This window comes from Ahaetulla prasina, chromosome 17 (assembly GCF_028640845.1).
Source record: "Ahaetulla prasina isolate Xishuangbanna chromosome 17, ASM2864084v1, whole genome shotgun sequence".
Classification (NCBI taxonomy): Eukaryota; Metazoa; Chordata; class Lepidosauria; order Squamata; family Colubridae; genus Ahaetulla; species Ahaetulla prasina.
This window is the reverse complement of record NC_080555.1, coordinates 8,661,620-8,677,938: the sequence shown is the minus strand read 5'-3', so window position 1 is coordinate 8,677,938 and position 16,319 is coordinate 8,661,620. Positions and strand designations below refer to the sequence as shown.

The window sequence follows — 16,319 nt, the reverse complement described above, 5'->3', positions numbered from 1 at the left end:
CTCCTCTCTTCTCCTCTCCTCTCCTCTCCTCCTGTCTCCTCCCCCCTTTCCTCCTCTCCTCTCTTTCTCTCCTCTCCTCTCCTCCCCTCCCCTCCCCTCTTCTTCTGATGTCTCTAATACAGCTAGCCCTCAATTTATAATCTACCTGAAAAAGAAGATTTGTTATCTGGATCAGTTCCCACAGTCAGGGCCCGCGCAGTCACGTGACCACACTTCAGACATTCGGCAAAACAGCTAAAGGCTGTTTCGAACAACTAGCCTTGTGGTGCAACCAAAACAATCTGGAACTGAACACACTCAAAACCATAGAAATGGTGGTAGACTTTAGGAGAAACCCTTCCATAGTTCCACCTCTCACAATACTAGACAACACAGTATCAACAGTAGAAACCTTTAAATTTCCAGGTTCTATCACATCGCAAGATCTAAAATGGACAGCTAACATCAAAAATATCATCAAAAAGGACAAAAAAGAATGTTCTTTCTGCGCCAATTCAGAAAGCTCAAACTGCCCAAGGAGCTACTGATCCAGTTCTACAGAGGAATTATTGAGTCTGTAATTTGCACCTCTATAACTGTCTGGTTCGGTTCTGCAACCCAACAAGAAAAACACAGACTTCAGAGAATAATTAGAACTGCAGAAAAAATAATTGCTACCTACCTGCCCTCCATTGAGGACCTGTATACTGCACAAATCAAGAAGAGGGCCGTGAAAATATTTACAGATCCCTCACATCCTGGACATAAACTGTTTCAACTCCTACCCTCAAAACGATGCTATAGAGCACTGCACACCAGAACAACTAGACACAAGAACAGTTTTGTCCCGAAGGCCATCACTCCGCTAAACAACTAATTCCCTCAACACAGTCAAACTATTTACTAAATCTACACTACTATTAATCTTCTCATCGTTCCCATCACCAATCTCTTTCCACTTATGACTGTATGACTGTAACTTTGTTGCTGGCAATCCTTATAATTTATATTGATATATTGACCATCATTTGTGTTGTAAATGTTGTACCTTGATGAAGGTATCTTTTCTTTATTATTATTATTATTATTATTATTATTATTATTATTATTATTATTATTATTATTATTATTATTATTATTATTATTTCAATTTTTATACCGCCCTTCTCCCGAAGGACTCAGGGCGGTGTACAGCCAAAAGTAAAAACAGACAATACAATATACAATTTAAAATACAAATTAAAAAAACTTATTTTATAATTGGCCTAAAAAACTTTAAAATATATAAAACTAAAACCCCATTAAAATTAATATTAAAAAATTTAAAATCGATAAAATTTAAAATCGATAAAATTTAAGCCAGCCCCGCGCGAATGAAAAGATGTGTCTTCAGTTCGCGGCGGAAGGTCCGAAGGTCAGGTATTTGGTGTAAACCTGGGGGAAGCTCGTTCCAGAGTGTGGGAGCCCCCACAGAGAAAGACCTTCTTTTATGTACACTGAGAGCATATGCACCAAAGACAAATTCCTTGTGTGTCCAATCACACTTAGCCAATACAAAATTCTATTCTATTCTATTCTATTCTATTCTAAAGTCACATGCATGACTTACAATGATTTTGCAGTTAAGTTGAAACTCTGTATGTCTAGTCTAACAAAGATAAGGATTGGGAGAGGCATGATAGCAGTTTTCCAACAGTTGAGGGGCTCTCACAGAGAAATGGGGGTGGGGTGTCAACCTATTTTCCAAAGCCCCAGAAGGCAAGACAAGAAACAATGGAAGGAAACTAATCAAGGAGAGAAGCAACCTGGAATTAAGAAAATTTTTTCCTAATACTGAGAACAATAAACCAGTGGAACAACTTGCCTTCAGAATTTATGTGGGCTCCATCACTGGAGGTTTTTAAGAAGAGATTGGATGGCCATTGGTCTCAAATGGCATAGGGTCTTCTGCTTGAGCAGAGGGTTCGACTAGAAGACCTCCAAAGGTCTCCCTTCCAAGTTTGCTATTCTGTATAAATTGAGCTGGGGCTGTTTGTGAACCAAGGTTGACTCAGCCTTCCATCCTTTATAAGGTAGGTAAAATGAGGACCCAGATTGTTGGGGGGGCAATAAGTTGACTTTGTATATAATATACAAACGGATGAAGACTATTGCTTGACATAGTGTAAGCCGCCCTGAGTCTTCGGAGAAGGGAGGAATATAAATGCAAATAAAAAAAAACCCAAGAGGTTGTCTCCTTTTGGATGGGCAAGACAAAGGTGTGTAAAGCAAGGATTTGTGTATTTCAGCGGATGCATTAATGGTGGACACCTGCAACCAAGTCTCTCTATGAGTCATACTAGCCTATAATGTCGGCTGGCGACCTCCAGGGGGAGGGCCTTCTCTGTGGGGGCTCCTGCCCTCTGGAATGAGCTGCCTCGGGGGCTCCGTCAACTCCCCGACCTCCGGACCTTCCGCCGCGAGCTGAAGACGTCGTTGTTTCGACGTGCAGGACTAGCTTAAACGTAGTTTTAAATTGGGGTTTTAAATTGGGGCTTTTAAATGGGTTTTTTAATTGTATTTAAAAAAATTTAGGCCGTATGTTGAATTAGTTTTTTATACTGTTTTTCAATCTGTATTATATGTATTGTGGTTTTATTGGCTGTGAACCGCCCTGAGTCCTTCGGGAGAAGGGCGGTATACAAATGTAATAAATAAAATAAATAAAATAAATAAATAAATAAATAAATAATGAAATGGCAGCACGTGTGGCCATAGCTGCCCGCAGCCCCGACCGATTAAGCTCTTTCAAATCCTGCCAACTACAGATCCCATTACCATCGAAAAAGCCTCAGTGTGGAACTGTGCCCAAATCCCAGGGAGGGCACACGAAGGGTGGCCGGTGGTACTAATTTGAGAATCCAACTAATTTTACTGTCCTCACAAGCGTCTCTCTTCTCTTGGAACCAAGTTAGACCTCTAGGGAACAGGAACTCTGGAAACGATCAGAAGCAGAGGGTGCCTCTGAGCATGTGCAAGGTGCCTCTTCTCCTCTCTTCCTCACCCCCACCCCCCCGAATATTTGGGTAGGCTATACTCAGTACGTGTTTAATAGGATTCAGATATTTTCAGTTTCCTTATTCATGAATTCATAACCTGCCTTTGCAAGCCCAAGTTGGCAAGCATAGAATAATAATAATAATAATAATAATAATAATAATAATAATAATAATAATAACAACAACAACAACAACAACAACAACAACAACAACAATAATAACAACAACAATATCTTATTATCCTATATTCACTGGATCATGTTGTTATTTAGATCTTGTCTTTCCATCTTGTAGAAGAAAGTTTCTCAATTTTGGCCACTTTTAAGACGGGTGGGCTTCGACTCCCAGAATTCCTCAGCTGGGGAATTCTGGGAATTGAAGTTCAGCCATCTTAAAAGTATCCGAAGTTGAGAAATGCTAATCTTCTAACGGACGGACAGGCCCAGCCTCTGCATTCGACTCCTGCCACTTAACGCAAAACCTGGCTAGCTTTTCATCGGCTAAGGAAAATCGTGAGAGCGCTCACGAGGAGGGGGGGCTATTTTTAGCTTCCTTTTCCCAAATGCAATAGAACAGCTGTTGCGGCCTGTTTGCTTGAGAGGGGGGGTTAATGAGAGCGAGATTATCCACTCCCTGCCAATTTTTTTTTTTCCTTTTCAAGGGCCCCGTTTGACCCACTTCGCCCTGCTCTGTCTGTTTTCTTGGGAAGGACCAGGGGCGCCTTGAATCCACGCTGTTATTTGGCCCTGTCCAGATGTGTCTTGACTCCAAATCTCAGCATTCCCCAATCAGGGCCAGAACACTTAAGTCTTCAAAAAGGTGCTTTAAAACTGAAGTTTATTTATCCAGCCTTTCCCAGCAACGGAAAATGGTAGCAAACAAAATAGGGCAAAGCAATTACTATTTATTTCCTCCTTTGCAAACTCTTTTTGATTTTTAGGAGTGGAGTTTTAGAGAGGGGTGGGGAAATGATTCCAGGCTGAATCATTTTCTTTGGCCTTTTTTTTTTTTTTGGTTTTTGCAGAAAAAAGCCTGCTGTTGAGAGCTGCCGATTTCCAAATGAGGAGAAGATGCTTAGCAATCATATGAGGTCTATCAAATAAGTCTCTGCTCATCCGTTTCCTGAGTCAAGAGTAGGTGATTTTGTTAAAAAAAGATATTTTCATTAATTAAGAAATATATTTTATTCATTATTATTATTATTATTATTATTATTATTATTATTATTATTGTTGTTGTTGTTGTTGTTGTTGTTGTTGTTGTTGTTTACATTTATATCCCACCCTTCTCCAAAGACTCAGGGCGGCTTACAGTGTGTAAGGCAATAGTCTCATTCTATTGTAGTTACAAGTTACAGAAAGATCTTGACAGACTTGAACATTGGGCGCTATCTAACAAAATGAAATTCAACAGTGAAAAAAGTAAGGTTCTACATTTAGGCCAAAAAAACAAAATGCACCAGTACCGTATATGTGGTACCTTGCTCAATAGTAGTACCTGTGAGAGGGATCTTGGAGTCCTAGTGGATAACCATTTAGATATGAGCCAGCAGTGTGCAGCAGCTGTTAAAAAAGCCAACACAGTTCTGGGCTGCATAAACAGAGGGATAGAATCAAGATCACGTGAAGTGTTAGTACCACTTTATAATGCCTTGGTAAGGCCACACTTGGAATATTGCATCCAGTTTTGGTCGCCACGATGTAAAAAAGATGTTGAGACTCTAGAAAGAGTGCAGAGAAGAGCAACAAAGATGATTAGGGGACTGGAGGATAAAACATATGAAGAACGGTTGCAGGAACTGGGTATGTCTAGTTTAACAAAAAGAAGGACTAGGAGAGACATGATAGCAGTGTTCCAATATCTCAGGGGCTGCCACAGAGAAGTGGGAGTCGGGCTGTTCTCCAGAGCACCTGAGGGTAGAACAAGAAGCAATGGGTGGAAACTGATCAAGGAAAGAAGCAACTTAGAACTAAGGAGAAATTTCCTGACAGTTAGAACAATTAATAAGTGGAACAACTTGCCTTCAGAAGTTGTGAATGCTCCAACACTGGAAATTTTTAAGAAAATGTTGGATAACCATCTGACTGAGATGGTGTAGGGTTTCCTGCCTGGGCAGGGGGTTGGACTAGAAGGCCTCCAAGGTCCCTTCCAACTCTGATGTTATGTTATGTTATGTTATGTTATGTTATTGTATATTTACAAAGTCAACTTATTGCCCCCCCAACAATCTGGGTCCTCATTTTACCTACCTTATTTATTTATTTATTTATTATTTAAATTTTTATAGCGCCCTTCTCCCGAAGGACTCAGGGCGGTTTACAGCCAAGTAAAAATACACCATGATACAATATGAATACAGTTAAAATACAATTTAAAAAACTTATTAAATTGGCCAAAATTAAAAATTTAGAATAAAAACCCATTAAAAACCCATAAATTTAAAACTAACCCAGTCCAGCGCAGATAAATAAGTGAGTTTTGAGCTCGCGACGAAAGGTTCGGAGGTCCGGAAGTTGACGGAGTCCTGGGGGGAGTTCGTTCCAGAGGGCGGGAGCCCCCACAGAGAAGGCCCTTCCCCTGGGCGTCGCCAGACGACACTGTCGCGCCGACGGCACCCTGAGGAGTCCCTCTCTGTGAGAGCGCACGGGTCGGTGAGAGGTATTCGGTAGCAGCAGGCGGTCCCGTAAATAGCCCGGCCCTATGCCATGGAGCGCTTTGAAGACGTTCACCAACACCTTGAAGCGCACCCGGAAGGCCACAGGTAGCCAGTGCAGTCTGCGCAGGATAGGTGTCACACGGGAGCCACGTGGGGCTCCCTCTATCACCCGCGCAGCTGCATTCTGGACTAACTGCAGCCTCCGGATGCCCCTCAAGGGGAGCCCCATGTAGAGAGCATTGCAGTAATCCAGACGAGACGTCACAAGGGCGTGAGTGACTGTGCACAAGGCATCCCGGTCTAGAAAGGGGCGCAACTGGCGCACCAGGCGAACCTGGTGGAAAGCTCTCCTGGAGACGGCCGTCAGGTGGTCCTCAAAAGACAGCCGTTCATCCAGGAGAACGCCCAAGTTGCGCACCCTCTCCATCGGGGCCAATGACTCGCTCCCAACAGTCAGCCGTGGACTCAGCTGGCTGTACCGGGATGCCGGCATCCACAGCCACTCCGTCTTGGAGGGATTGAGCTTGAGCCTGTTTCTCCCCATCCAGACCCGTCGGCTTCCAAGCACCGGGACAGCACTGATAGCTTCATTGGGGTGGCCGGTGTGGAAAAGTACAGCTGGGTGTCATCAGCGTACAGCTGGTACCTCACACGAAGCCACTGATGATCTCACCCAGCGGCTTCATATAGATGTTGAACAGAAGGCGAGAGAACCGACCCCTGCGGCCCCCCACAAGTGAGGCGCCGCGGAGTCGACCTCTGCCCCCCCGTCAACACCGTCTGCGACCGGTCAGAGAGATAGGAGGAGAACCACCGATACACGGTGCCTCCCACTCCCAATCCCTCCAACCGGCGCAGCAGGATACCATGGTCGATGGTATCGAAAGCCGCTGAGAGGTCTAATAGGACCAGGGCAGAGGAACAACCCCTATCCCTGGCCCCCCCGAGATCATCCACCAACGCGACCAAAGCCGTCTCAGTGCTGTAACCGGCCGGACGCCAGACTGGAACGGGTCTAGATAGACAGTTTCCTCCAGGTGCTGGGGAAACTGATATGCCACCATACTCTCTACAACCTTCGCCGCGAAGCGAAGGTTGGAGACCGGACGATAATTACCCAAAACAGCCGGGTCCAGGGAAGGCTTCTTGAGGAGGGGCCTCACCACCGCCTCTTTCAAGGCGGCCGGAAAGACTCCTCCAACAAGGAAGCACTCGTAATCCCTGGAGCCAGCCTCGTGTCACCTCCTGAGTGGCCAGCACCAGCCAGGAGGCACGGGTCCAGTAAACACGTGGTGGCATTCAATCTACCCAGCAACCTGTCCATGTCCTCGGAGCCACAGGGTCAAACTCATCCCAGACAATATCACCAAGACCGCCCTCAGACGCCCCGTCCGAATCGCCACAATTTTGGTCCAGACCGTCCCGAAGCTGAACGATTTTATCGTATAGATAACCGTTAAACTCCTCAGCACGTCCCTGCAACGGGTCATCCCGCTCCCCCTGGTGAAGGAGGGAGCGGGTCACCCGAAACAGGGCAGCTGGGCGGTTATCTGCCGACGCAATGAGGGAGGAGGCGTAGCAACGCCTCGCTTCCCTCAGTGCCACTAGGTAGGTCCTAGTATAGGATCTAACTAGTGTCCGATCAGCCTCTGAACGGCTGGACCTCCAAGAACTCTCTAGGCGTCTTCTCCGGCATTTCATCCTTATAAAGGATGGAAGGCTGAATTATTATTATTATTATTATTATTATTATTATTATTATTATTATTATTATTATTATTATTATTATTATTATTATTATTAGATGATAGATAATAGATAGATAGATAGATAGATAGATAGATAGATAGATAGATAGATAGATAGATAGATAGATAGATAGATAGATAGATAGATAGATAAGAGAGAGAGAGAGAGAGATACCGGTAGATACTGTAGATATATAGAGAAAGATTAGAGAGAGAAGAGAGAGAGAGAGATGCAAATAGATAGATAGATAGATAGATAGATAGATAGATAGATAGATAGATAGATAGATAGATAGATAGATAGATAGATAGATTAGAGAGAGAGAGAGATACTGATAGATACTGTAGATACTTTAACTTTGTTGCTGGCAATCCTTATGATTTATATTGATATATTGACCATCAATTGTGTTGTAAATGTTGTACCTTGATGAACATATCTTTTCTTTTATGTACACTGAGAGCATATGCACCAAGACAAATTCCTTGTGTGTCCAATCACACTTGGCCAATAAAAATTCTATTCTATTCTATTCTATTCTATATAGAGAGAAAGATTAGAGAGAGAGAGAGAGAGAGAGATGCAAATAGATAGATAGATAGATAGATAGATAGATAGATAGATAGATAGATAGATAGATGTTAGATAGACAGGCAGTTATATAGAAGATAGATGCATAGATAATAGAGAATAGATACGTATGATAGATAGATAGATGACAGAAAGATAGATAGATAGATAGATAGATAGATAGATAGATAGATAGATAGATAGATAGATAGATAGATAGATAGATAGAAGTTAGATATATAGAAGATAGATGCATAGATAATACATAGAGAGAATAGATACGTACGATAGATTGATATGATAGATACATAGATGATACATAAATGATAGATAATAGAGATGATACAGATAATAGATTGGGTAGGTAGGTAGGTAGGTGCCCTCTTTCCCACAAAATAAGACATCCCCTGATAATAAGCCCAATCGGGCTTTTGAACGCATGTTAATAAGGCCAAGCACTTATTTCAGGGTTCAAAAAAATATAAGACAGAGTCTTATTTTTGGGAAAACACGGTAGGTAGGTAGGTAGGTAGGTAGGTAGATAGATAGATAGATAGATAGATAGATAGATAGATAGATAGATAGATAGATAGATAGATAGATAGATGGATAGCTATATAAATGTATTGTTTTGCAAAAGTTATTATGAACCCAAATCATGATTCCATAGCACATTAGAGTGTAATATTCTGCTAATTAAGGCTACGTGTTATAAATGACTATTCAATGCACTTGAGCAGAATAGTAAAATATTTATTTATTAAATTCATAATCCTCCCATCTCACCTAGACGTGACTCTAGGTGGCTTAGATCCAATTAAAAGCAAGATATAATATAAAAGCAAGATAAAATAGATACGTACGATAGATTGATATGTTAGATACATAGATGATACATAAATGATAGATAATAGAGATGATACAGATTGGGTAGGTAGGTAGGTAGGTACCCTCTTTCCCCCAAAATAAGACATCCCCTGATAATAAGCCAAATCATGATTCCATGGAAATTAGAGTGTAATATTCTGCTAATTAAAGCTACATGTTATAAATGACTATTCAATGCACTTGAGCAGAATAGTAAAATATTTATTTATTAAATTCATAATCCTCCCATCTCACCTAGACGTGACTCTAGGTGGCTTAGATGCAATTAAAAGCAAGATAAAATATTAAAATATTTTTTTAAAAAAACCGTTTTTTAACGCTGTATTTATAGTAAAATTTTAGCATTATATTTATAATAGAAACATCAGAATATAATACTCCATTAACATTAAAGCATCAAGCAAGGTTTTTGTTTTGTTTTGTTTTTTCATTGGGAGGCTTTTTCCTTTCCCACTTTAATTTCAGCAAACGCATTCTGACTTGTGAACCTTGCCAAAAAAAAAAAATTCCTGGCCAAGCCTTCACACACCCGTGCCCAAGGGCCATATATTTCACCCATCACAAAACCCCTACTCTCCCCGGACAAGCTAATAAAACCTCACCGTTCAGTTATTCGCAGGCGGCACCACCCCATCCAGGGCTAACTTGGGAATCCGCTCAATTGACTTCTTCGCCGGCTTCCCGAGGCTCCGTTCCACTTGAAAAACCTGCTGAGCTTTTAATAAAACCCTCGCAGCTGGAATGCAATCTCCAGTTCCTAATTAAAAGAGCAAACCGGCTTTCCGAGAAGGTGGGGATGTGGGGGGCTCTCTTTGCCGTAGCTCAAGAGCGAGAAATTTTGCTGGAGGGTGTTTTAAAAAAACAACAACAACACACCCAGTTTATTTTATTCTGAGAGTTTATTTTGCGTTCCTCTTTGGGACTTCTGTTTTTTGTTTTTTTTTATTTGCATTTATATCCCGCCCTTCTCCGAAGACTCAGGGAGGCTTACACTATGTCAAGCAATAGTCTTCTTCATCCATTTGTATATCATATACAAAGTCAACTTTTATTGCCCCCAACAATCTGGGTCCTCATTTTACCTACCTTATAAAGGATGGAAGGCTGAGTCAAGCTTGGGCCTGGTGGGACTTGAACCTGCAGTAATTGCAAGCAGCTGCTGTTAATAACAGACTGTCTTACTGAGCCACCAGAGGCCTGTTGCAGGTAGTTCTCGACCTACGACCATAATTGAGCCCAACATTTTTTTTGACGGTTGTTAAGTGAGCTTCGCCCTTTTTTTTGCAACCTTCCTTGCCGCAGTTGTTAAGTGAACCGCTGCAACTATTATTAACAGGGATGTTAAGTGAATCTGGCTTCCCAAGAATTGACTTTGCGTGGGCCGCTGGGGGTTCGCAGGGGTTCTGGAGAACCTCTAGCTAAGATTCTGTGCAGTTCGGAGAACCCCCAAACCCCACTCCTGGCTGGCCACACCCACTCCGCCCACTCCCCTCCCATGAGTCCCCACACGGCCCATTTTGAATGCAGATAAATACAAGGTGTGCACGGAACCTCCGGAAGGGCGAAAAATGTGGAAAGAAGTTCCAGAGAGCCTCCGGAGCCTGGGGGAGGCCGTTTTTGCCCTCCCGGAGGCTCAAGTAAAACCTCCGTAGCCCGGGGAGGGCAAAAATAGCCACCCACCCTTGCCGTGGTGCAGGAAGCCGATTAGGCCACGCCCACGCCCACCCTGCAACCGGGCAGAGAACCCCTTGCTAAAATTTTTGAAGCCCACCTCTGGGTAAGACGGTTGCAAAAGGAGACCGTGTGACCCTGGGATATGGCAACCGTCATAAATACATCCCAGTGGCCAAGCGTCCAAACTTTGTTCACGTGACCGCGGGGATACTTCAAGGGTCGTGTGAAAAAAGGATCATAACAAGTCATTTTTTTTCAGGGCAGTCACAACCGGCCATGAAATGAGAGGCTGTAGGCTGAGGTGTCTCTCCCACCATCTCCTCCAAAAAACCTTGAATAGCCTCCTTAGAGACCCCCGTATCCCTGTGGGGCCAGGCCTTTGAGGAGATTGCCCTCTGGCACCATAACAGCTGAACAGAACAGAACAGATTAAAAGAGTTGGAAGAGTTGGACCTTGTGGGTCATTTGGGGACCCAGATGGTTGGGGGCAAGAGGCTGACTCTGTAAACCGCTTATTGTTGTTAGTTGCGAAGTCGTGTCCGACCCATCGCGACCCCATGGACAACATTCCTCCAGGCCTTCCTGTCCTCTATCATCCTCTGGAGTCCATTTAAGCTCCTGCCAACTGTTTCAGTGACTCCATCTAGCCACCTCGTTCTCTGTCGTCCCCTTCTTCTTCTTTCGCCCTCCGTCGTTCCCAGCATGAGGCTCTTCTCCAGGGAGTCCTTCCTTCTCATTAGGTGGCCAAAGTATTTCAGTTTCATCTTCAGGATCTGGCCTTCTAAAGAGCAGTCAGGGTTGATCTCCTCTAGAACTGACTTGTTTGTTCGCCTTGCAGTCCAAGGGACTCGCAGTAAACCGCTTAGAGAGGGCCAAAAACCACTGTGAAGCAATATGTAAGTGCTATTGCTATTTTCCTTCCTTCCTTCCTTCCTTCCTTCCTTCCTTCCTTCCTTCCTTCCTTCCTTCCTTCCTTCCTTCCTTCTTTCCTTCCTTCCTTCCAGTTACAATGCAGGATTGTAGGCTAACTCTGCCCACTGCCAGCAGTTCAATCCTGACCGGCTCAAGATTGACTAAGCCTTCCATCCTTCCATCCTTCTGAATCCGAGGACCCAGATTGTTGGGGGCAAGAGGCTGACTCTGTAAACCGTTTAGAGAGGGCTGTAAAAGCACCGTGAAGAGGGGTATAAGTCTACGTGCTATTCAGTGGTGGGTTTCAATTTTTTTTACTACCGGTTCTGTGGGCGTGGCTTAGTGGGCATGGCATGGCTTGGTGGCCGTGGCTTGGTGGCCGTGGCAGGGGAAGGGTACTGTAAAATCTCCATTCCCGCCCCACTCCAGGGGAAGGTTACTGCAAAATCCCCATTTGCTCCCGATCAGCTGGGACTCAGGAGGCAGAGAATAGATGTGGACGGGGGCCAGTCAGAATTTTTACTACCGGTTCTCCGAACTACTCAAAATTTCTGCTACCGGTTGTCCAAAACTGGTCATAAGCTGCTGAAACCAACCTCTGGTGCTATTGCTATCTAGTCCACCACCACCCTCCCAAGCAGGGGACCCTACACCATTCCTGATCGATGGCAGCCCAGTCTCTTCTTGAAAAGCCTCCAGTGATGAAGCTCCCACAACTTCCGAAGGCAACTTCTGTTCCATGGGTTGATGCTTCTCGCTGTCAGAAGATTGAGCTGGATTTACACCGGGCTCAAATTCAATCGGTTAATTTGATAAACCAGCAAGCTTTGGAATCCAGTCTTCCTCGGGTTTTAGGGTGTCGTGTGAACTGGCCTTTGCTTCTCCTGGTTCATCCCTTACGCCCGTTTGTGGGGGTTTTGTCCCACTGAGCCCACTGTGAACTCACCAAACGGATGATGGTTGCATCGGCCACCAGGGGGCACCAAACGACCACTTCGATCCTTCCCGGGAATCATCCGGACATGCCTAGCCAGATGTTATGTAGGAAGTCCTCGACTTACGGCCACCATTGAGCCCAACATTGCTGTCGCTAAGCGAAACACTTGTTAAGTGAGGTTGGCCCGTTTCGCAACCTTTCTTGCCGCATTTCCTTAACTGAATTACCGCAGTGGATAAATGAGTTAACCTAATTGGTAAAGTTGAACCTGGCTTCTCCGTTAACTTGTCAGAAGGGCATATTTCTGATTTTTTTTTTTTAATTTTTATCTCAGGCACGAGGCTGATGGTACGACTCCATTTCCACCAATGATGTATTCAAGTTTCTTGACCAGTATTTTTTTTCCTGCCAGATGATAGCAGCTTCTGCTGCCCGCCCCCCTCCCAGCCCCAATCCTTCCATTCTTTTCGTTTGCTCATGTTGCACAAAACCGAAATTCCTCGAGAACGGGAAAAGTCGGAGCATCAGCCTGGCTCCCTTTTTAGCGCGTTAGTTCATTTATTTTTAATTCATCTTTTAATTAGCACTTAAATGCTCTTTACCGCTATATTCATAAATATTTTAGCATTAGTTTATATTGCTTATACGTCTCATGAAAATATTAACAAAATGCCACCTGGCTCGAGTGTGGAAAGACTTAAAATTGCTTTTTTGGGGGATCAATGACAGGTAGAAAATTTTGAGTGATGCATTTAAAGGAAAATCGATGAGAGTTGTTGTTGTTTTTCCCCCTTAGTGTCTCGTCTCCTCTGTGCAGTTTTAGCACTGGGGCTTCTTCGAGCTCACCGTTATTTCCAAAGGAGAGTTAAGAGACGCATTTTCAACCCTAATTGAAATACCAATCTAAAAAAGCAACGGGAACACAGCCTGATGAGCAAATGAGGGCTCCACGGGGAAGAAAAAGCCATTTTTAGCATAGCCCTACAGATTTTAAGGAACGCGGTGGCTCAGTGGCTTAGACACTGAGCTTGTCGATTGAAAGGTCGACTGTTCAGCGGTTTGAATCCCCAGCGCCGCGTAATGGGGGTGAGCTCCCATTCCTTGTCCCAGCTTCTGCCAACCTAGCAGTTCGAAAGCACGTATAAAAAAATGCGAGTAGAAAAATAGGGACCACCTTTGGTGGGAAGGGAACAGCGTTCCATGCGCTTTTGGCATTGAGTCCTGAGGGCCACATGACCACAGAGTCGTCTTCGGACAGCGCTGGCTCTTCGGACATAATCCTGGACATAAACTGTTTCAACTCCTACCCTCAAAACGACGCTATAGAGCACTGCACACCAGAACAACTAGACACAAGAACAGTTTTTCCCCGAAGGCCATCACTCTGCTAAACAAATAATTCCCTCAACGCTGTCAGACTATTTACTGAATCTGCACTACTATTAATCTTCTCATCGTTCCCATCACCAATCTCTTTCCACTTATGACTGTATGACTATAACTTGTTGCTGGCAATCATTATGATTTATATTGATATATTGACCATCATTTGTGTTGTAAATGTTGCACCTTGATGAAGGTATCTTGTCTTTTATGTACACTGAGAGCATATACACCCAAGACAAATTCCTTGTGTGTCCAATCACACTTGGCCAATAAAAATTCTATTCTATTCTATTCTATTCTTTGAAACGGAGATGAGCACCGCCCCCTAGAGGCAGAAATGACGTTTAAAGATTCTTTTTTTGTTGTTGTCGATTGTGGCGACATCACCCGCACTGAACAAAAGTAAAATCTCTGTTGAAATATAGGTAGTCCTCCACTTGCGACAGTTTCATTTAGTGACTGAAGTTACAACGGCACTGAAAAAATGGACTTGTGCTCGTTTTTCACACTTACGACAGTTGCAACATCCCCCATGGTCACCTGTTTTACATCAGGATGCTTGACCATTGTCTCATATTTATGACCGTTGCAATGTCCCAGGGTCACAAGATCCCCTTTTGTGACCTCCTGACAAGCAAAGTCAATTGGGTAGCCAGTTTCACTTAACAACTGGGTTACTAACTTCTCAATTGCAGTGATTCGCTGAACAACAGGTCATAAAATGGAGCAACACTCACTTAACAAATGCCTCATTTAACAATAGAAATTTGGGGCTCAACTGTGGTCGTAAGTCAAGGACTATCTGTAATTAACACTTAAGAATACAGTTGTTTTTAAAGAAACACGGTTTTATAAAATTTTGCAGTCATATTACGCAAGCAAGCAAGCATTTCTTTGACCTTCCTCACAACAAAGCACAGATCAGAAAAAGCAGGACTACAGTTCCCAACATCCCCAGCCCAGTGCTGTAGTGCCAAGTGCATTCCCTATTTTAATGGACTTCCTTGGGGGGGAAAAACCCCAACTCATTATTCTTTGGACAGTGTTGATATGACTATCATTAAGTGTTGCATCATTAAGTGTTAAATTAAGTGTTGACTATGACTATCATTAAGTGTTGTAAGTGTTGTACCTTGATGAAGGTATCTTTTCTTTTATGTACACTGAGAGCGTATGCACCAAAGATAAATTCCTTGTGTGTCCAATCACACTTGGCCAATAAAAAATTCTATTCTATTCTACTTTCTTCTTTTCCTTCCTTCCTTCCTTCTTCTTTCTTTTTTTTTCTTTCTTCCTTCCTTCCTTTCTTCTCTCTTCTCTTCTCTGCTATGATTCTTGACAAATGTATCTTGTGCATTGAGAGCATATGCACCAAGACAAATTCCTTGTGTGTCCAATCACACTTGGCCAATAAAGAATTCTCTTCTCTTTTTTAAATTTTTTTTAATTTGAATTTATATCCCGCCCTTCTCCGAAGACACAGGGCGGCTTACACTGTGTTAAGCAATAGTCTTCATCCATTTGTATATTATATACAAAGTCAACTTTTATTGCCCCCAACAATCTGGGTCCTCTTCTCTTCTCTTCTTCTCTTCTCTTCTCTTCTTGTCTAGTCTACTTTCTTCTTTTTCTTCCTCCTTCCTTCCTTTTCTCCTTCCTTCCTTCCTTCCTTTTTTTTCTTTTTTTCTTCCTTCCTTCCTTCCTTCTCTCTTCTCTTCTCTTCTTGTCTAGTCTACTTTCTTCTTTTTCTTCCTCCTTCCTTCCTTTTCTCCTTCCTTCCTTCCTTCCTTTTTTTTCTTTTTTTCTTCCTTCCTTCCTTCCTTCTCTCTTCTCTTCTCTGATTCTTGACGAAAGTATTTTTTCTTTTATGTGCACTGAAAGCATATGCACCTAAGACAAATTCCTTGTGTGTCCAATCTCACTTGGCCAATAAAGAATTCTATTCTATTCTATTTGATTTAATCTAGCGAAAAGAAGGACTAGGGGAGATATGCTAGCAGTGGTCCAATATTTGAGGGAAGGGGGGGCTCCTATAAAGAGGAGTGGGGCAACCAATTCTCTGAAATACCTGGAGACAGGACAAGAATTAACTATTAATTAGGAAACTAATCCAGGAGAGAAGCAACCTAGAACTAAGGAGAAATTTCCTGACAGAACAATTAACTAGTGGAACTGCTTGCCTCTGGAAGCTGTAGGTGCTCCATCACTGGAGGTTTTTGAGAATAGATTGGACAACCATTTGTCTGAAGGTTTCCTGATTTGCAACCTCCAAACTTTCCTGTCTGTGGTGCAACAGAACCGCAGCTAAAGGCGGCTGCAAACTTTGCAATCTGCTCAATGGGCGAGTAATTGGATGCAACTCAAAACAGGTCTTTTTAGTTAGTTTTTTTTTTTTTTTAAAGCTGACGTCCCACCCCATGGCTCCCCAAAACTGCCCTTGTTTTCAGAGCAAGACGCCTTCAAAACTGAAGCGATGTGCTTTAAATAAAAACAAACTTGCAGGGAAAATAGAGAGGTTCCAGCAGTCAGG

At 43.1% G+C, this 16,319-nt stretch overlaps 1 protein-coding gene across 1 annotated transcript in view; it reads right to left on the bottom strand.

The window, feature by feature from the left end:
- RASGRP2 (RAS guanyl releasing protein 2) overlaps positions 1-9,504 on the bottom strand; it is an 82,356-nt gene extending 72,852 nt beyond the window's left edge. Inside the window, exon 1 of the mRNA XM_058160188.1 lies at positions 9,483-9,504. The gene's annotated coding sequence lies outside the window, so the exon portion shown is untranslated. The remainder of the gene's footprint in view (positions 1-9,482) is intronic.
- Between the last annotated feature and the right edge of the window lie 6,815 nt (positions 9,505-16,319).